General features: G+C 38.7%; 1 protein-coding gene across 3 annotated transcripts in view; it reads left to right on the forward strand.

The window, feature by feature from the left end:
* The window catches only part of LOC122799134 (psychosine receptor-like), a 408,485-nt gene that overhangs the window by 323,743 nt on the left and 60,958 nt on the right, over positions 1-23,784 (forward strand). For 2 of the 3 annotated variants that reach the window (XM_044068041.1, XM_044068033.1), the window contains one exon: positions 10,507-10,575. The exons of the other annotated variant lie outside the window; for it this stretch is intronic. The gene's annotated coding sequence lies outside the window, so the exon portion shown is untranslated. The remainder of the gene's footprint in view (positions 1-10,506; positions 10,576-23,784) is intronic. 3 annotated transcript variants of the gene reach the window in all.

Here is a 23,784-nt window from a genome sequence, read left to right on the forward strand (position 1 = left end):
GATCTCTCCTATCTTAGTAGTTGCTGTAAAGTTCTCGCTGTAAATAATAGCACAACACCACTTACTGTGTTTTTGCAATGCACAATATGCATCTGGCTTGCGTTTATGGTTGTCTGGGTCCTGTCTAAAACCTGAGTGGCTCATTCCTACAGTTTGTGTGCTGCTGTGGTTAGTGCAAACCAGGTGAGCACTGCTAAACATGTTTATGCCAAGAGGCGTATTGTGCAAATACCGGCCTAAAAAATACAACAAATGGGAGATTGTCCTGATTTTTTCAGAATGTCCAGATGTTTGCATCATATTTTTGCACTGTTCCTTGTAAAATGTGTGGTTTAGTGGGAAATCACTGAAGACTGAAGTCACTATATGATGACATACATTCAGTTTTGTACTTTATATCCTTTAGAACATCCATGATAACACAAATCCTATTATTCTACCTACTTTCTAGGGTTATTAGACCAATATAGTAAAGCTGTCCATATTTATGGCCCTTTATCCCCCCATTAGTTTAGTTTTTCTCTGGATTTATTTTACCGAAAGGTTGGTTGGTACAAGCCACATTCTCAGTCTACAGGTTTTGCAGCCAGCAACACTGGTCCAAGCCGCAAAACCTTCCTTATGCATACCACACATCATTAATATTCATGACGTGATGCTGCGCAATGAGCAGTAGCACGTACACGAATACACTCCATGTAGGCTCTGAGCGGAACCTATATGGAGTTTATTGAATCACGCAGAAAATTTTTTTTTTTTTTTTCTATTTTGATGAACAAATTGCATCTCACACCTCTTAGAACCTTGAAGAAAAGACCATTTGAATGAATGATGAAAACGTATAGAGTCATGGGTTGATAACAAAACGTCTACCCTAGGAAAATTCACTCACTGTTACAAAGGAATGTTGCATGGGCACTATATAGGCAACACAAATGTCAGGCTTAGTGGCACTGGTAGAGAGAACTCAGAAACATCTGAAATGCAAAAGTCAGTTGATCTACGTTTAGGATACTCCAGTAGTTCCACAGCACCTTTATACAGAAATTTGATCTGTAAGAGATTCTGAAGCCGCATTAATACCTCCAACAATGCCACAACAACCAAACCAGTGGAATGTCTGAGGTGATTCTTCAGTATATAATGCTTCAGAAGGAAGCTGCAGTTATCAGTTGGATTAGGACTAATTTTGATGATGACTTGTATTCTCCTGTGTTTAGCATATATAACATTTGCTAAACAAACCTCCAAATGCAGAAGGGTATAGATCACTACACAGAATTAAAAATGGAGCTTGATCTTCAGTAGATGTGCTGTCCCCAAAATCCACCTGTCTTGTAAATAGTACCAAAGTCTCTCCTTTAACATGGATAATAAACAGGTACTTTGCAGGAGTGGGGGATTGAGCTCCAGCATGTTACATGTAGACTGTTCTCCTAATTCATAATGAATAACTTGCAAGTAGAAATCAACAACTATAAGCTCATCTCCTTTCTTTTGTAACAGGAAAAAATTACAGCCAAAGTCATTTAGATTACATTTAAAAATTTGCCTGGGAAAATTATTATCTAGTTAAACTCATTAGGCTGACCATGTTGTTGTTGTTGTTTGTCTTTCAGCTTTTCCCGGTTACGGGTCACCACAGCAGAACTCTGGTCCGCTAATGATTGGCAGTAGATTTTCACGTACATCGAGGTGTCAGCTCGATGTTCAACCTTCAATAAAGGCACGACCATTTACGCATGTCTTTCGAATGCCCACCCAACTGTGGGAGGACATGCAGACTCCACACAGAAGGCACTCCCCGCACTCCAGCCGAGAATTGAACGGGAGAACCTCTTGCTGTGAGGCAACAATGCTACTGCTGCACCACCGCGGATGCCCAATGAAATATAAATACAAAAATATACACATGCACTTTTAGTTTGCACAGTTTTAAAGAAAAAGGCAAGTCTTTTTCCCATTGCAGTGCAGTCTCATAGGTAAATATATTGCAAGCTTAATATCATCAGTCTAATAAAACTGACCAAAGGAAAGGGCTGCATCCTATTGTCCTGAATGCCCAGCTACATGCAATGCATGTGGTTCAAACAATGCAGATTTCAAACATATTCTTTTAAGCTGTAGTCACCCTAGCCAGCTTTGGGCCTCACTTCAAAATAAGTTAAACACCCTAGGTTATAGCAGTAGCAAACTTAAAAGAAATTCTACTATATTGCATATTTCTCCAGACAATGGGCCAGATTCAAAAAGACTTAGTAAATCACGTACCTTGACACTTGCTCTCAGAGTGACTTACTCCGTGAGCAAGTCTTTTGGAGTCTGGCCCCCCCTGTCTAAGTTTATACAGAGACCTTACACTGAAGTAAGTCACTTATACCAAGAACAAGACTTTCAGAATTAGGACAGATTTACACCAGGGTAAGTCATTTACACTGAGAGCAAGTCTTTTGGAATCACCAGTGTGTCATCAAATAACTTGGAAACACCGGATCTATATCATAACATTGAAGTTGCAAGACTTCAGATGTTAGAATATCGAACCCAAAACCTCAAAGACTGACAACAGTGAAGCCACAGAACATTGAATTCTTTCCCAGGGAAAGAATTTGGTGGGCCGTTTATGCAGCTTCGCTAATTCCTCCACTGTGGTGCAATCTAGGAGTTGGTAAATTTAAGTAGGGGGGTGTGGGGGGCACAGCCCCCCACATTAGCCATAGTTTGTAGTGTTTTTGTGTTTTGTGTTGTGTGCTTGAACAGCAATTTTTTTCCCAAGGAAAAAAATCGCTGTTCTCAGCTTTTGGAGTTTTCAGCGTTCGAGGTTACCAGTTCACTGTTACGGCATTCGATGATATCACATTTTGATCATGTGATATAAACCTGGAAACACCAATAACCATATTTATGTTGACTAAATTATATATTACCTCTAAGTAGACAGATTTGAAAAACATATCATGGTCACATTTTAAGGAAATGGCCACTAAATACATCAAGGTCTTAAAAATTCTACACACAATAAAAACGGACTAAATTCAATAAAGCCAACACGACTTGCTAAAACCTGTGAGCACTGCACCACAATGCACACATGGTAGTGCGATGATTTGTATTCAGTATGCAGCTCTGCATGGTGTGTACAGCTGCGCAAACACAGTAAACAGCGTGGCATGCTAATTACAGCATAAGCAGCTGAATTGTATGCTAATCAACCAATCCAAGATGGAGGGGCTATAAAGCAATTGTGTACACTCATTGTAGGTTTTGGACTCAAATTCCAAAACCTACTGGAATACAGCCATGGAAACTACACTACATGGAAAGAATGTTAGGGTCTGCTGCTGGTGTATGTGCTACAGGCTCAAGTCTATGCTGCTGCTGCTGTTGATAGATCTCAACCAAGAAGAAGAAGGGCGTTTAGACCCCGTTTAACTTTTCATGATCTGCATGAGGTGGAAATAGTAGAGAGCCACAAGGTGGATAGAGACACATCGCAGGAACTCTGCAACTTCTGTCACCCTCTGCTGAGAACAAAGGCAAACTAAGGAGAAATAGTACCTGTAGAGACTAAGTTATGTGTAGCACTTAGAATATTAGCTACAGGAACATGCCAGAGACCAACAGGGGGCATGCTTGGGGGGGGGAGTAGGCACAGGTATCAGCATCTAGAATCTTCCATCAATTCCTGAATGCTATATTACGGCATGCCAGTGACTACATACATGTTCCCTGTAGCCCTCAGGACAGAGCTACAACTATGCAGGATTTCTATCCCATAGCACAGTTCCCTGAAGTCTTGATGCCATCGACTGCATGCACATTGAGATCAAAGCACCATCTAAGGAAAAGGGAAGGGTGTACATAAACAGAAATGGCTTCCATTACAATAACTGCTAAGTCATGTGTAACATTAAGGGCATCATCTTGAATGTGTGTGCTGGCAACCCCAGCAATTACCACAATTCCCATATCTGGTACAACTCTCAGCTCTACCAGAGGTTTTCCAGGGAGGATACCCCACAAAGTCATTTATTAGGGGATGCAGTGGATGCACTCAAATCATGGCTAATGACACCATCAGAAATACACACACACCCACTTGAAGAATGCTATAATGAGGCACACGCTGAAACAAGAAATATCACAGAGTGCGTGTATGTGTCTGGACTTCTGAATTCACTGTTCCTGTGCCTAGATCCATCAGAGGGGGGCCCTGCTGTATGATCCCAGTACTTGTACTGAAAATGTCACTGTCTGTGCTATCCTTCACAGTATTATCCTGAAAAAACAGCTTCAACAGGAACACCATGGGGAAGGGACACACATCCCATCACCACTGTCAAGGTCACCACAGCCACATGCAGCTGAGGACTCAGAGGGGGAATCAGCCACTGTGGGAGTAGATAAATGTAAGCATGCACAAAATGCCCTCACTCTGGCCAAGATGTAATGGACAGCACATATTACGACCACCTAAGGGGTACAGCTTTCATCCTATGCATATACATACAGTAAACTTAATGCCAGGCAACGCTCACAGCCTTTACTTACTCATGTGGATGTGATGTTAGCATCACACAGAGTCAATTCCACATTGAAACAGTTGTAACTGCCAGAGTATCAAGGTAAATGTTGAATGTGGAATAGGAAAATAAATGGGTAACAACACAAATGAATGGCAGATCCTTGCATACTGTTACTTGTTGATGTACCTAAGTAGGTGTGTGAGTTATACAGCAATAACATCAATATGTGACAGAATTATCTTATGTCAAAAGATGTCTGCTCTTTATCATATAATAGGCCTCATGCATCAAAGGTATACACAATACAAAAACCTGTAAGAAAGCAGTACAATTTTCAAAATAGCATCATAAACACATTTATATTAAGCACTCAGTCAGCTCTGCAACCTGTGCATCAGAAAAAAGACATATGTATCCCTGAATCTAAAAGATAGAAACAAGAAGATGGCACAGTTGTATTGTTATATTCATTTGCACGGGGTGTTGTTTTTTTTTGGGGGGGGGGCAGGAGGCCAAGGCTAACACAAAAGGTACTGCATGCATGTGAGTAAGACAAACAGGCTGGCAGAAATTTAGCTAATTATCAAATGGCCAGCGAGGCAGAATGAGCTGTAAGCTACATGAATAACCCATGTACCTGTTATGTGTGTGTATGTCTATATGGGCATTCAAGGTGAAACATGTGTGTGCATGTCTGCAGTAACAGAGCCACGTTCTGTGCTAGCTCTATGTACTGGCATGTCAGACAGGTGTGAGCCATGCATGGCAGAGGTAACAGCTCATCATCATCACCCCAGATGGTGAGAAATGGCTCTGCCAGGAGTTGCACTGGCACATCCATGCCCATGGTCAGATGTGCTGGTGCTACTCTGAATGTGAATGATGTCTGCAGGATGAACTCCCCTCATGAATATGCCCAGTACCACGACCAAGTAGCCTGCCATGTTCAGGTGTGAACATCTCAACCACTGATGAAGCAGTGGAAATAGTGCCATTACAGGAGCATGATTAGGCACAGCCATGTTGACTGACAGCAGATGATGCTGCTGACCTATATCTGCATGGATACTGTCCCCCTCCTAGCAGAGGTTCTATCAGAAACGCTGCCCATTCCATCATGTCTTTCATCAGATCCATTGAATTGGCCACACAGCAGAGGCAGTCATGCACATCAGCCTGTGCCGCACCTATAACCCTAAGCATGTCCTTGGAGGCCCTAGTGGAACATGTCTGTGCCTCCACGATGGCCTTAAACATACGTCAAGTGACACATAGTGACATAAGAGGACCAGGTGGAGGGTGAACAGCATGCCTCTGCCGAGCACCCTCAACAACCCTCCAGTGTGGCACCTCACCCACACTTTGGCTATGACCAGAGTCAACTGGCACTATAGCTGCACTAACCACATTACCCTGATCAAGTGTCTCACACTCCACATGCCCAATATCCGGGGCTCAGTGGAATAGGTATGCATAGGTATACTGACTGTGTCTGATGAAAATCCAAGGGATGGCTAAATGTCAACCTCAGTGTCAGATTTAACCTCTCCACCCCCTGACTGTGCCGTTGTTTGGCCAGCATCAATAATCAGAACCTACAGATACTCCACCATCAAGTGGTAAGAGTCCTACACTTCCACTGTCAGGATTGTCTGTGATAATAAGCAACAGACACAGGGAATTAAATTACTGCTACACTGAATATTAAAACAATTTATATGATAACAAACTCTGGTCCCACTATCGCAGATGGTACAGCAATACACACACTCATCACACCCATCTCACACATACAGATAAATGCATATAGCTGATGAATGGTCATCAATAAGCAAAAAAAAAACTATTTTTTACATACTATGTGCAAATTACTCCACACTTTGTAGGGAGGATGGTGCTGGAAGAAATGAAGCAAGGAAAGGATGGCAATTAAACATCACAATGGGAATAACACAGAGGAACAGTGAATGCACAACTGCCTGTATGTCCTGTAGGAAGAGTAACTGAAACATGGCTGATACGTCCACCCACAGCTCATGTGTAATGAACAACTATGGGATATACGTCTATTAACTTATCAATAGGTACAGGAAAAAAAATTCCCCAACAAAATATTATTCAAATTATATATTTCACTATACAAGCAAATCTAAAACTTGCCATATGTAAGCTTACCTGGAAGCTGCTCCTGGGACACAGTTTTCCTTCCAGACACATCAGCACCAACATCAAGCACATACTGGTGTGCAGTTTCCACTGAGCTGTCTATATCTCTGTCAGTGGACAGGAACTATTTATTTGGTATCAGTGGGGGCTTGGTAGTCACCCCCCATAGCCAGTTTTTCTTGGACAAGTGCATCTGCTCTCCTTGGGGCTGATGAAATCATATCAGTGGCCTGATGATGCACCTGATCATAAGTCCCAATGTGACCCCCTACTGCATTAACATTATTTACTAACTGGTTCCAAATTTGCATTATGGCAGCCATATCCATACATCCTCTCTCAAGCAGAAAGGAACCATGATGCCTGAATGCCTGGATTATCACTTTCTTTTTCAGAGACAATGAAAGGGGATTTATATGGATTTCTAACCTTGGATGCGATAATCCTGTGTGACATAAAACAGACAAGGATACAACACATAAATATCACGTAACTAAAGTCTTGTTTACATGCACATTTGTCAACATTAAGCACTGGAAACACACTTTTCAGTTATTAAAACTAAAGGCTATGTGGTTGATCACCTCACTCTCACACACAAACTAAGGTTTGTCCAAACCATTACCACTTTAGTAATTTATTATGTTTCCCACTGAAAATATCAGGATGCCTACACATTTTCAAGAAAAAAACAACACTTGAAACACACTTTGTTCTGGTAACATGCAAATGATAGGTGACTCCCCCACACCAAAACAGCAAACCAATAAAGGTTTGTACAAACCAAGGTATACTACAAAACTAAATTGGTATGTATGCTTTCCACACAATTATCAGAATGTGTACACATTTACAACAAAAAAGCCAATTTATGATTGACAGTCACCTCTCAATGTTCCCGGCACTCCCCTGGAGGTAGCCCTGGGCCATATCAGAAGTATAACACCTGTGCCAGTGACACATACATTATCATTTCTATGCAATAACATAGAACATTGTAAAACACAATTTTAACAATAATACTTGTGATGAAAGTTAACAACCTGTCTGAGAAATTTAAATGCCTGCCAAAAATGCCTATGCCAACAGTGAAGTATAAGAAGTCCATACAAATAAAAGTTCCATTATCTCCTAGATATATAAATTGCTTTATAACATGTTACAAAATCTACAATGTGCTTTCATAATACAAACATGCCTGAACAACAGATAAATCACCCTCAAAGGAATAGCAATTTTCTGTGTTGTCCAGTTACACCAGTTTCCTCACATTCAACTTTCCTAGCTACAGGGTTGCCTTTTTATAGCGTAGATTCAGGCCTCTGAGCATGTTGAAGATGCAAATGAGGTGTGAACGCATTAGAATGTCTGAATACCAAACTTCTGACTTCATGTAGTAGATGTAAATATAGTGTAGGCTCTACAATACTGTTAGTTGCTAATGGCTTGCAACTGTGAATGATTGGTGGGAGGGAGAAGGAAGACACAACAGCAATTCAGTCTACCTTCCCTGCAGTGGGTCTGTCACTCAGGATAAACTTAGAAAGTGTAGAAGTAACTTTAGCAAGCTTTTAAATGGAAGCTAAACAGCACACATTTATCATTTTTTGCTCAGTAGTAAACAAACTCTCCTGCCTATGCTGACAAATGTTTTTACTGTCATGTATTTTTACCATATAGTTAAAGAAGAATGATATACAATGCACTATAGACTGAAGGTCTGAGATTACAGTACAGATAAGGGTAGAATGAACACAATACAAAGAGAAGACAGAGCTTCCTTTGTGAAAAGATATTCATAAATGGTAGTGATCACTCATTGCACTAAATATGTAAGCCAAACATGTACAACCAACTAAGAATTTACAAGTGTACATCCTGTTAATACTGTAGATGAAATGGGAATTGCTTGTATGCACATGCTTTGCTTTCCTTTGGCAAATCTGTGACTGAGGCAAGGAGAGGTATCACATACTCACTGTGTTTTGTAGTATCATTAGTATGACATTTTAAATCCAGAGCTGCGTAAATTTCTTTAGCATGTGTTAAATTTTTATTTCTTTTTTAATATTAATAGTTACACAGCACGCAGCTTAGCATGCACTCAGTGAAATGTGTCAGTATTTAAAATTTAATATCAGTTGCTTTAAGAAGTGTAATCCTGCTTAGAGCTATTGTGCAGTGGTCAGCAGCTTGGATGATATGGACAGCATAAATTGCATCTCTGAGTTAACTGCATGTGTAACACACTTTGTAAAGACATTGAAGCACACAGGATATAAGATAGTTAGACCATGGTTTAAATTTCACATTCTTTCTTTAAGCATAAATGATATTAAGTATTTTAACAAAGAAATTGTATTTTTGCCTTTGCCTGTCTCGTTTGCACATTGCTGACCTGTGCACAAACATTGCTTATTGCTGCAGACAAAAAATAGATACATTGTTACTTGTTTAACCTTCCTTCACACAAACTTGCTAAGTGGTATTGCGGTGGGTTCAGCACTTTGACCAGTAATGAGTGTAAAAACTACATATATTGCCTAGTTTTCCCTGTGGCACCAGGTGTTTGTTCATATCCCCACCACAGGTGAACCAGGGTTCTAATCCAGCACATTCCAAATTTCATAAATGCTGTTCCACTGTAATTTATATAAAAATTAATAATATAAAGATAACTATACATAACAAAACCTATGTATAGCAGTTGATATCACATGAATTATATGTGGAACTGGGGGTATCCTGACAATTATGTAATTATTTTTTTCTGCCCTGGGATGGACTTCATATTTTACTAACAGTCATCTACAAAACTCACGTAACACAAGGATAGCAGTAAAACAGAATGTATTTTGTGGTCTGACCCAAACTCAGAAGTCTAACTTGAAATGAATACATGTATTTCCAGTATATTGTCACACATTGCTCCTGCATCACACATGAGAATGCAAAAACCAGGATGTACGCAGGTCACACACATTCATGGTTATTTGAAGTGTACTATCACTCACTAATTAATGTGTCTATATAATTAATGAGTATGTCTAACAAATACTTCTTATGTGGCAATGAGGAAATAACACCTATGTGGAAGAATATGTGTTCTCCATTATACACTGGTTGAATCCCACATTGTACAAATTACTTTTATCAGTGTGTAAGGCCCCACAAAATATGTGTCACATCATAAAATTTACACTCCCCCCAATTTATGACTTGAGTCATGTCATTTAACAGGTATTTCATCAACTGCCTTCTTCTCTGTTTGTCAGTTGCTCTCTGCTTAGCATCGTGAAAATGTAGTTGGCATTGTTGTGCAGGCTTGCCCACTAGCCATAAAACACAGTATCACAAATTGGTGGTAAAACACTTTAACTGTTGTTGGATGACCTGTGCAGACATGGCAGGAGCAGGAAGTAAGGTGCCCAATTCAGGGCTAAAAGATGGGGTATAGAGGAGTCAAGACTATTCATTACACTCCCCATATAGCCCTACAGCTGTAGGCTGCTGCAAGAGGACTATACTGGTCTCAATATAAATGTGAGGCATAGAACAGTCTAGCCAAGGCTGTCTATAGTGCAACTGGGATTCCATGCACTGAGGAACAATGCAGGCATCATTACAATGACCTAAAATGGCACAAGCAAGAACAACTCAACCAGTCATTGCATGACTTTAGGACTGCTGAGATCCCACAGTTGTGTAAGTATACAGATAAAACAACATTAACTTATGTAGAAAGATGAAGACAGTCAAGACTGGTATGCATAATTCGTTCATGTGTCTTTTTCTCTCATTCTTTATTTTTCAGCTGCTCAGGAGACTTCAGCAAACAGGGATGACCATGCTGAATGCTTAGAAAGAGTCAGAGAAGCAATGGGTATGTATGCAGTACCAATTAACATTATTTTATGAAAATTAATGATCTTCCATACAATACTAGCAAATTAAGCATGCATATCTTAAGTGTAAATGCAAACATGCATGCTTTATTCTGTAGCTCAAGGGAATTGTAGGAGTCAAGTGTAATAATGTATTCAGATGCTGTGGGTTCAAATCCCACAAGTAGCATATACATGCTAATAAAAATATTTAATATTAATTTCAACAAAATTGGCATAAATGCCATGCTGTTTTCTTAATTTGTTTTATATTTAAAAGCATGTATGCAATATAAGCATATTGCAATGGTTATTTGGAACAATTCTCAGTCCTATTTTGTTTTTTCAAGGTATAGCTAACATAAAAGTAAAAATATATTTTTATTATACTAAATTATTGCACTTGACATATAATGGTTCTAATTATTTTTTTTTATTTTTTTTTCTCTTACCCAACCCCATATCTTTCTTTTTTATTTTTATATGTGTAATCACACTGGTCCAATGTCATAATTTTCAGAAAACAAACAAAATTATTTCCAGCACAAGGAGGTAGGCCAACTACTGTGGTTCAGTCTGTCAAGCCTACAATGACTGCTGTACCAACACCCAGCACATCTGAGATGCAACCTGACAATACTGCCTCTGCACCCCCTGCACTACCTGGCCTCAACATCAGTTAGCATTATCCCAGCAGCTGGTGCATTAGTACTGTCTGGGAGTATTGGTGCAGGTGGGGATTGCATCACCTGCCAGGAGCTACCAGGCATAGTGAGTGAGGTCATAGAAAATAGTATTGCTGCACTCTCAGCCAGCTGGTGAAGTTGCTTGTGGGAATGCAGAGAAAACACAAATGTCAAGCAATCCAACAGGAAGCTGAAGAAGAGAAGAGTGACAGTTCTGAGCATGAGGACTAAATTCTCAGTGTCCCCATGTTTGATGGGTATGTACCTCTGATATTCCCTCCCTATCTCCAATCATGGTGTCCCCCAACCTTTTGTGTCATTCACTATCCTGCTGTATTTCTTGTTTCTCTGCACCTGCTTCCTCACCTACCCTACTTACTTGATCCTGACATACCTATGTCCCTTTCCCAGCATTCCTCTCTTTTTGAAATACAATTAAAATTGGGCACCTGTCCCACAAAATAAAATTTGTACCATACATAGCTCTCCACCTCACATATGTGTCTTCTAGACACACTTGATTTGGTCCAATTGGCTGTATAATATGACTGCATTGTTCTCACCCATCTGTCTTGTGACAATCCAAATTCATCCAATTTTTTATATATCTTCATATTACACTGTTAAAGAAGTGGATGGCTATGGTTCTTTCCTAATTCCCTCCTGCAAATTCTTATATTTCTTACATTTTGTTCTTCCCCCTGCTTGCCCCCCCCCCATTTTACCACTTTCCTATCTACCCCGTTTTCACACTTTTAATCTGGTCAAAAATAGGATCACAGACCACACACATGGCCAGAAATGGCCCAGAATAAAGCCTTCATTTTTTGTCCTCTGTATTTGTGCGTTGTTTGGCATCACACAACAATGCTGAGCAATGGTCGTATGGCAAAACAATGGTGAGATTTTGCTATCATCCACACTAGTCCAGTTATCTCTGTGCAGTGCTACTTAAACTCACTGACCTAAAGGAACACAGAGTTAAAGCAGAGTAAAGGGTACTTTAAAACATTTACTCTGACACTTATTTAGACTGTTGAATGTATAAAAATGCAAATTAGATTGGAATGGATTGTCATCTGTGCTATGAACATGAGTTTACTGCTCTTACACCTGCTGCCACAGGGAAAGCTAGGCAGCAAGTGCAATTTTTTACATTCATTATTGTCCAAACTGCTAATGGCCGCACCACACTGCCTAGTGTATTTGTGCAAAGGAAGGTGAACCAATAGAAATAATATTATTTTTCCATTTAAACAGAGACTCATGTTAGCTCATTGCTTAACTGCACACAAATGGGGAAGGCAATAGCAACAATTCTTAATGTCATAAATGTTATGGCACAACATTTACATTATGAGTGCTATAGTATCTGCCAGCTATTTCTTCCATAGAATATATGCATAACTTCTTCCCAAGTTCAAGTTGCATTCATTAAATGTGAAAGTTGCATGCGCAAACATTTTGCCATCATTCGCACAAACCTGTTGCTCAGCGGTGCACTATGTAAAGAGCCATTTTGGCATGTATTACTACATTTATTGCCCAGTTATTCTTCATCCCATCAAAATCCATGTAAAAACAAAAACAAACGGAAGGGACTTGTTATTGTCATCATCCACACTAGTCCAGTTATCTCTGTGCAGTGCTGCTTAAACTCACTGACCTAAAGGAATACAGAGTTAAAGCAGAGTAAAGGGTACTTTAAAACATTTACTCTGACACTTATTCAGACTGTTGAATGTATGAAAATGCAAATCCATATATGTTATCCTGATAATATGCATAAAAAAATTAGACTGGGATGGATTCAAGGCCATTGTCCTTTGTGCTATGAACATGAGTTTACCAGGGAAAGCTAGGCAGCGAGTGCAATTGTTTACACTCATTATTGTCCATACTGCTGATGGCTGCAGCTCACTGCCTATTGTGTTCATGCAAAGAAAGGCGGACCAATAGAAATAATATTATTTTTCCATTTAAGCAGAGACCCATGTTAGGTTATTGCTTAACAGCACACAAATGGGGAAGGCAATAGCAACAATTCTTAATGTCATAACAGTTATGGCACAACATTTACATTATGTGTACTACAGTATCTGTCAGCTATTTCTCCCATAGCATATATGCATAACTTCTTCCCAAGTTCAAGTTGCATTCATTAAATGTGAAACTTGCACGCACAAACACTTTGCCATCATTCACACAAACCTGTTGCTCAGATGTGCACTATGTAAAGAGCCATTTGGCATGTATTACTTCATTTATTGCCCAGTTATTCTTCATCCCATCAAATTCCATGTAAAAACAAGACCAAAGAGAAGGGACTTCTTATTGATTGGATGGGAGATAGGAAATTCACCCCGGGGATCCTGTCAGTCACCCTGCTAGACAGGGATTTCAGGGAAGTAAATATTGTGGGAAGAAATATCCAGGGAATTGTTATGGTTAGGCTTGTATAGGTCCTAGGGCCGATAGCCTAGTACCAACCTATGAACCTATGAACACATATTTACTCATTCTCATGTATGCCCTGCACCCATGCACTTGGAAATGGATATGTCAGTACTAGGATTAATGTCAACTACACTACAAAAATAAATATCACAATTGCATTGGTACATTATTTAAATCTTTATACTGAAAACAGACACTGAGATTGTCTTATACATGTCTTTCTGTGGACATCAATTCATCACAATATGAACACATGGGCATCAACACTTGCATCCATGCTGCTCACAAAATGTGTGTGTGTGTGTGTGTGTGTGTGTGTGTGTGTGTGTGTGTGTGTGTGTGTGTGTGTGTGTGTGTGTGTGTGTGTGTGTGTGTGTGTGTGTGTGTGTGTGTGTGTGTGTGTGTGTGTGTGTGTGTGTGTGTGTGTGTGTGTGTGTGTCAGAGAGAGACACTGAAAGTGTGTAATGTACACAAAATATTTAAAAACAGGTGCATATATGTCTCTGCTATGCAACATGCATTAATGACAGCTTATTGCATATAGTTTAAGAAGTTGTCTTTTAAAGTGTATCTGCACATTGCAACCTAAACAGAAAATCCAAAGTTCACACTTTGTACACCAGTCTCATAACAGTACATGTTACCTGCACCATATAATGATAATGTCATCCTATATAAAGACCGCTATGACAAGGAAAACTCAGACTTAAGTACTGTGTTCTGCAGAAGGGACAAATAGGTAGGGATTCAATTACCACAAAGCCAAACTGTGTGTGTATCTGTATGTGTAATTGCACATGTGTGCATAGTCAGAAGAGCATGAGTCTTTGTCCTACTGTCAGCAATCAAGTCTCATGGAGAACAAAAAGTTTAACAGTCATACATGACTACACAGCCATTTCATACAGGCCTCGCAACACCTTCTTCCAAACATACACTTATGATGTAATCTGCTATGAAGTGTTCTGCAACAGTATAAAAGTCAGATTTGTGCCATGGTGCTTATTTTACATAGTGTGTTCTTTAACTTGTGTAAGTAGGTAGGTTTTGTAATCTCACTGTCGTTAACTTTAGTGTGCATAGTCAGAAGAGCATGAGTTTGCATCCTACTGTCAGCAATCAAGTCTCATGGAGAAAAAAACATTTTACAATCATACATGACTACACAGCCATTTTATACAGGCCTCCCAACACCATCTTCCAAGCATACACTGATGATGTCATCTGCTATAAGGTGTTCAGCAACAGTATAAAAGTCAGACTTCTGCTGTGGCACTTGTGTTTAGTACTGTGACCTGTAGGTAGGGGTTCTGATCTCACAATAATGAACTTGTGTGTATGTTTGCATTCAGTTAGCTGTTATTGTGGGGACAATTTTAGAGCAGTGTGTGAGACACTCCTTCTAACATGTTTTCAACACACAATATTGATGTCACCTGCTATAAAGTGTCTTGTGATACTGAAAATATCAGACTTGTGCTGTGGCACTTGAGGTAAGTACTGTGTATCAGTAGATAGGTAGGTAGGGGCTCTAATCTCACAGCAGCTATCTTGTGTGTGGGTGTGTTTGGGTTCAGTTAGTTGTAATTGTGGAGATGATTTTTGAGCAACATGTGAGACACTCCTAAAAATTTTTCAATGCACACTGATGATGTCATCTGCTATAAAGTGTTGTCTAATACTACAAAAATCAAACTTGTGCCATGGTACTTGCGTTACGTACTGTGTCTGGTAGATAGGGATTCTAATTTCACAGCAATCAGCGTGTGTGTGTGTGTGTGTGTGTGTGTGTGTGTGTGTGTGTGTGTGTGTGTGTGTGTGTGTGTGTGTGTCTGAGTTTAGTTAGCTGTTGTTTAGGAGATACTTTTAGAGCAGTGTGTGAGACACTCCTCCTAACATCTTCATCTCAGCACACACACACTGATGGTGTCATCTGCTATAAAGTGTCATCTGATGGGGTGAAGATCAAACTTGTGCCATGGCACTTGCATTAAGTACTGTGAACTGTAAATAGGTAAGTAGTGGTTCTTGTCTCACAGCAGTCAACTTATATGTTTGTGTTTAGTTAGTTGTCATTATGGAGACCATTCTAGAGGGGAATGTGAGACACTCCTAACATCTTGAACCGATAACTGAGATAAACAAAACACAAAATAGCTAAATGCGTGTAACGCCACAATAAAGGCAATATAAAATTAGCGCTTTCATCCACTTTTATTTTAACACGTGAACTTCTTCAGAAAAGACAAGAGCCCTCCCAAACTCTTGTCTTTTAAATAAATTATACAGGAAATGATGTCAAAAACACTTTCATACAATTAATTGATACATTATATCCCTTTTCAATACCTCAGGAATTAGTATCATGTCAATGAATTTTCATCATGTCAGTACAAATGTATATAAAAATATATATAAGAACATGTAAAACTATACCTTACATAAATACTCTTGCAATATAATGTGTATAAAAAGCTATTACTTACAACACTAAATCTGTATGACAAGACATATTTAAATGGAAAAACATATATTCAATAACTAAATTCCTAACTAAAAAATCGTATAAAAAATGTATTATTTGAATTAAAACATTCATTTGAAGTATCAAAAATCTATTTAAAAATTGATGACATAATACAAGTATGTAAATATAAAATGTATACATAATGCTTCGTTTATCAAAAACCATTGTCAGCCTGTCCAATGCCCACTATCTAAACACCATAAGGACTACCTAATGGTGTAAATCATCCATAATTCTTAAAAACCTGAAACATGCAACCACTACATCAGATATTTATACATAACAGAGTGTATTAAGGGAAGAAACTGTTTTCTGTTATATGTCTAATGGATCATATCATAAAAAATTGTATACATGAATATATTATGTCTCCCAATATTTTATATTGTAAATATGTAACATCTCAAATTATGTACATATGAAAATCATTTATATAACAAAAAACATTTTATGTTGATAACTTCATTGAGACCTGGTAATTGGTCAGCCCCTAAAATTAATTGCCAAAGGGCTTCCTTCTGTTCCAATCTGTTATTTACATCTCCCACAAATATACCCTTATCTATGTGGTCTAGAATGAAAAATTCAAACTTTTTGAATTCTCTGCATGTTAACGCATGTCTTGCTAGGGCATTATTTTTGTCTTTGTTCTTTATAGCCAGGACATGTTCATATATCCTGCGTTTCAATACTCTAACTGTTTTGCCTACATAGTAGCATTCGCAGGTCACACAGGAAGCTAGATATACCACATGATCGCTGTGACAATTAAAGTACTTTCGTGCCCAAAAAGTTCTCTTTATTTGCTTTAAAGTGACAAAGGACGTGTTGCTTATAAATCTACATTGTCTGCAATTATTGCAGGCAAAAGTACCCTTTTTAGTGGTAACCTCTCTTACCTTGACTTGTGATGACAAATCTACTTTTTCCAAGATCTTTTTGATGTTGTTAACTGCTTTGTAAGTAAATTTTGGTCTAACTCACAAACAACTTACTAGATCTTTGTTTCCCAGAATTATTCTCCAATTTTTTTCAATAATGTTTTTAATCTCCCATAATTCATTTACTATTGGGAGTGGAAACGCTGTATAGAACATATTAAAATCTTGTCCATTTTTGCTTGAAATCTGACTTCCATGTTCTAAAATTCTTGGCGTTTCTATTAATATATCAGTGGCAAACAAAATCGGTTTTGCTACACCCTCCCTTAGTTTTGTTACTTCCTTCTCCAACTTTTTTACCCAATTAGTGTTATAACCCCTCACAACAAACATCTTCCTCAGAACAACTAATTCATCCCGGTAGACGTTGTCCTCCGTAGTCAATCTACTAAGCCTTATCATCTGTCCCTTCACAACACTCTTTTTCATGTGTTGGGGATGAAGGCTATCTTTGTGTAAATATTGGTTTGTGAAACATGATTTCCTATAAATCTTACTTGAAATTGTGCCATTAGTATGGTCTATATATAGGTGCAGGTCTAAAAAATTGATTTCTCTGCCAAAACCCCCCAGTTTGAAATATAGGAAATTCGTAGTATTATTCAAGTCAGAAATCATTTCATCGAACTCATATTTCTCACCTTTCCATAAGAAAAACAAATCATCTATGTACCTGACATACATTTGGACCTTTTCAAAACTTGGATGACTTTTCAGGAACCTCTGTTCCCAATTTGCCATTACTATATTGGCAAAAGCTGGGGCCACTCTAGCCCCCATCGCTACTCCTGATGTTTGTTTATAAAACACATTATTAAATTTGAAGAAGTTGTTGTCAAGTACAATTTCCATGAGGGAACATACAGTATTAGCTTTCTCTCCACCCATCTCTGTATTATGTACTAAATAATTTCTCATGTACTCTACCCCTTCCACTTGATCAATAGATGTGTATAGACTTCTAACATCCAATGTTGCAAAATTCACTTCTTTATGTACTGTTTTGACTTTGCCTAAAATTTCCAAAAGTTGCCAGGAGTCCCTGAGGAAATATTCAGCTCTTTGTGCTACGGGGTTTAAAATACTATCGAGCCAAAACGAAATATTTTCAGTTTTTGAATTTTTAGCCGATACTATTGGCCAGAAAGTTAAATCTTCTAAGCCATATTGTAATTTGGGTATTCCAAAAAAATGGGCCATTTTTGGGTGTTCTACAAGGAGAAAATCATAGTCGTTCTTCTCAATTTCACCCTGACAGAACATGTCAAATAAAAGAACATCAATCTTCCTAAAACTAATTTTCACAAATTCTGTAGTTACTTTACAGTAGTTGACAGTATCTTTTAACATGTCTGTTACTCCTCTATTGTAGTCATTAGTGTTCATAACAATGATCTTTCCCCCTTTATCTGCTTTCATTACCCTGACTTCAGGGTTGTGTGATAACTCTTTCAATGCATTGCTTTCAGCTATGCTTAAATTGTTAAATTCACTGAAATCCGGAATTTCTTTAAATTCTTTCTCACACAATCTCTGAAAAAATTGCAGTGTGTTTATTAAAGGGGGATTGAATGTGCTAGGCCTAGTTGGTAGCGTTCTCTTGAATGTACTGCTGTCAGTGATGTCTTTCAAAATATATTTCAAGTTTAATTTACGTAAAAATAACCTGAAGTCAACCAACAACCTACTGAGTTCCACCCTGTTAGATGGAATAAAGGTGAAACCTTTAGTTAGTACACTATGCAGGTCATCAGACAAAAACATATCACTTAAATTAATTACATTCAATGTGTAATCATTTTCTACAATAGATGGAATCACCACCTCCTTTTGTTTTTCCCTTTCATTTTCCCCTTCTGTTGAGTGGAATTGAACCACTTTGTAGTCCTTTTCTCCTGTACCCTTTGTTGGTGAAAAGGGACATTTGACTGACGGTGTTCATAGGTTCATAGGTTCATAGGTTCATACTAGGCTATCTGCCCAAGTGCATTTATAAGCCTAGCCCATAGTTATTTGGCTTTCGCCACCCCTTTAGTTTGAATAAAACTATGCCTATTATTTTGCTGTGCCTCTGCCAAGCAGTGACACTGAAGTAATCCCTGGGGTATATCTGCGATCTCCCATCCATTGGTCAAGATTCCTCTTGAACAAGGCCAGCGAGGTGCTCTGCCTCACATGTACCGGGATTTTGTTCCACAGCATAGGGAGTCTCTGGGTGATGAATCTGTCCCTCCAGCACGTTCTATTAATAACCGTGTCAAGGTTTAAGTCTCCGCCTTGTGGTTCTGAGGGATCTAGATTTTTTGAGGTGAAGCATATTCATCAAATCAGGGTTTGACATGGCCTTATATGTCAGGCACAGGTCACCTCTGAGCAAGCGGTATGACACTGAATAGAGCTGGAGTTCTTTCAGTCGGGCAGCATAAGACATATTTTGAGACCCTTTATCCTTTTGGTGAGGAACTTTTGGGGCCTTTCCAGCTGCTGCAGGTGTCGGGTCAGATACATTCCGAATGGGGCATTGTACTCAATCATAGGTCTAATGAGTGATGAGTACAGGGGACGATGACCTCCCTTGATCTAGATGTGAATCCCTTCATGTTCAGGTGGGCAATGTAGAAGGTTTTCCTAACTACTTTAGCAACATGAGTGTCAAACGAAGGCTACTGTCAACCTGGGTCCCCAGATCCCTGATGACTTCTTCTGTGCTCAGTGGATTGCCACCTATATGGTAGCTAGGGGTAACCTTGTTTTTCCCGAAGGGTATGACTATGCATTTCTTGGCATTTAACTTTAGGCCATGGCTCTGGCACCAGTTATCCGTTTCTGTGAGGCCCTTCTGAAGGATATCTGTGTCAGATGTGTTTTCGACTATTGGGCCCCGTTTGCAGTCATCTGCAAACTTTGTCAGCCATAACCCTCCTGTGTTTGCTTTTACTTCAGAAAAGTAGATGCTGAACAAGAGTGGACCCAGGACTGAGCCCTGTGGGACACCACTTGTGACAGGCTTTGAGTCTGACATGGCTCCAGCAACTCTGACCCTGTGGGTTCTGTCACTTAGCCAGTTTGCAACCCATCTTGTGATGTATGGGTTTACATTCAAGCTGATGAGTTTTTCGATGATACCTGAGTGGGTATTGTGTCGAAGGCCTTTGCCAGGTCAAGGTAGGCTGTATGGACTGCCTTTCCTCATCAATGGCCTTGGTGACTGTCTCGAAAAGTCAACCAAGTTTAAAAGGCATGATCTGCCTTTGACAAAGCCAAACTGGGTTGGATCCAAAGTCTGCAAGTTCCCTATGTCTTTATTTATGAGTTCCATTATGATCCTCTCCATGGCTTTGCAGATAAGGCTTGTCAAGCTAATGGGATGGTAATTTCCAGGGTCAGTGGAGGCACCGCCCTTGTGAAGTGGGACCACAGTCGCCGTGCGCCACTCCTTGGGTACATATCCTGAGGTGAGGCTAAGATTAAAGAGCTGTCCTAACTGCGGGTTTAATTCCTCATTGAGTTTGTGGAGCACACAGCCGGGGACACCATCCGGTCCCATGGATGCTGTGTTTTTTGGCTTGCGACCTCAGCATAACTCGAATTAGCCACATCCCCTACATTTGTAGCAGCACCAGTCCTATTAGAATCATTATCAGTGTTTGATTGTTGTCCCTTATCTCTTACAACCTCCGAATCCAATTCTGGGCCCGGAGGGTTACCCACAACAGACTCCTCATTGGACTGTCTAAACCCATCTGTTACACTGTTCACTATTTCTGAAACATTAGAAATAGTACGAGGGAAAACCTCAGTGGTTTTGTGAGAATCCACAGTACTTATATAAGCTTCATTGGAACCGTATGTTCTAATGTCCCTTGTAAGCTTATGTTGTTTTCTTGTAACAATAGTGGCCCGATGTTTATCTGCCTTGGCCTCTATACCATTGTAAATAGATAACAGCTCTGAAAAACAACCATGTTTCTTAATGGATTCATCCAAATCCTTAATTTGTGATTTGACTCTATTGATTTCACCTTCATAATGTTTTACCAGTACACCCATCATGGCTAAACCAGCATCATTATATACCTTAATGATTGTATTACATAAACTGTCACCAGGTTCCACACAGTTAGGGAACTTTGCAGTTCGTAGACCCTGTGGAACAATACCACGCTGTATACACTCGTTTAGGTATTTTATTTCCAAATTGAGTGTGACATATTTAAACACCAGTCTTTCCAAGTCAAAAATTAGTTTTTTACAAAACTTTAAGTTTTTGATATCAATGTTGTACTCACTTGGTGTCTGGTTAATGTCACTGTTCTTTAAATCCTTAAATGGGTTCTTGTTCTCTTTACAGATATAACCCCAAACGTTACTCTTGGATAACGCTCTCGTATCTTCGTTTCCCTTCATGTTACTCATAGTTACCATATCAGAGTCAGCGACAGGCGCTTGTACATGACGCAAAACGCTGTTCGTTTCTCTCCTTGTAACCCCTTCATTACTGTCTCACTTGGTGCCATTAGAATTGTCCTGAAGACACCTATATATTATCTTCATGATAGTATCTAACAGTTCTTGATCAAAATCCTTGGATTGGATCTGCTCTTCAGCACGATCGATCCCAGGTGTAGAATGAACCGTTAAATTCAGTAAATCATCTTGGGAGGAAGCCTCTGCAGCCATCAACACGCAAATATGCTAGTAGACCACCAAAAGATAAAAAACACGGACTGAACCGATAACTGAGATAAACAAAACAAAAAATAGCTAAATGCGTGTAACGCCACAATAAAGGCAATATAAAATTAGCGCTTTCATTCACTTTTATTTTAACACGTGAACTTCTTCAGAAAAGACAAGAGCCCTCCCAAACTCTTGTCTTTTAAATAAATTATACAGGAAATGATGTCAAAAACACTTTCATACAATTAATTGATACATTATATCACTTTTTAATACCTCAGGAATTAGTATCATGTCAATGAATTTTCATCATGTCAGTACAAATGTATATAAAAATATATATAAGAACATGTAAAACTATACCTTACATAAATACTCTTGCAATATAATGTGTATAAAAAGCTATTACTTACAACACTAAATCTGTATGACAAGACATATTTAAATGGAAAAACATATATTCAATAACTAAATTCCTAACTAAAAAATCGTATAAAAAATGTATTATTTGAATGAAGTATGAATGAAGTATGAAGTATCAAAAATCTATTTTTGCACAGTGGAGATAAATGGTGTAAGCAACAATTCATATGCAGAAAAACTGAAAGCCCTATCACTGTATTATATAGTAGATATAAAAAGTTTACACCCCTGTTAAAGTGCCAGTTTTTTTTTATATAAAAACTGAGACCACAATAAATCATTTCAAAACTTTTCCCACCTTTAATGTGACTTATAACCTGTAAAATTCAATTGAAAAACAAACAAATCTGTTAGGGAAACAATATAAAAAATAAAAAATGTACAATAAGCTGGTTGCATAAATGTGCACACCCTTAAACTAGTACTTTGTTGAAGCAACTTTTGATTTAATTACAACATTCAGTCTTCTTGGGTACACACCTGTCATCAATTAAAGAGACTCTGATTAACCCCAAATAAAGTTCAGCTGTCCTAGTAGGATTTTCCAGACATGTACTCAGTTGCCTGCCACAGCAAAAGCCATGGTCCGCAGCATCAAAGGGATCTCATTGTTGAAAGGTATCAGTCAGGAGAAGGCTACAAAAAATCTCCATAGCACTGGATATACCATGGAACAAGTAGACAAAAAACGCCAGCACCAATTGCAGTAAAAAGCACCTAATCAGATGTAATAAATTAAATACATAAGTATTTTATTGAAAAATAATATACATCTCAGAGAATGAAAGTAGTTACAAAGGTGAAGTGACACACATGTATATATAACATGAGCCATCCAATAGGATTCTTCCCAAAGTGTTCTTCCCAACATTCAAATTGTTTCCTATGTGGAAAATAAAAAGAGAATGAAAAATTATGCAATAAAACCACATTGTTAATATATATGATGTAACAAATAAATAAAAAATAAAAAATAAAAATGAAAATCCAAATAAGATACATGATATTATAAATGGTCATTCAAACCGGGTGAAAACAAAGCACCCAGTTTAATGATCCAATACTTCTCTTTTTTGGTAAGGATTGAATGCCATCCTTGTTTGTTGGATCTGTCACCAAGAATCCTGTCAATAATAGTGAACTGGAATATGGCTGAGTTGTGGTGTAAGCAATGTCTGTATAGAGCATTGGTCTCTCTCTTGGTTCATATGTCACTATGATGCTCAGACATATGCAAACAAAGTGGTCATGATGTTTGTCCAACATAAAATGAGTCACATGTGCATGTTGCAAGGTACACCACCCAATCACTGTTACAGTTGCCAAAAACTTTAATGTCATATATCCTGTCAGTGTTTTTGCTGGTAAAATGTTTGGATGTGAAAATAAATGGACATGATGAGCAATGACCACAGTTGTAAGTGCCCCATAATTTGTCACCTGAAAGGTAAATTGGGTGCAATAATTGACTCTCCAGCTGACACAGACATCCTG

Source organism: Protopterus annectens, chromosome 1.part0 (genome assembly GCF_019279795.1).
Source record: "Protopterus annectens isolate FY-2018-M chromosome 1.part0, PAN1.0, whole genome shotgun sequence".
Taxonomy (NCBI): domain Eukaryota; kingdom Metazoa; phylum Chordata; order Ceratodontiformes; family Protopteridae; genus Protopterus; species Protopterus annectens.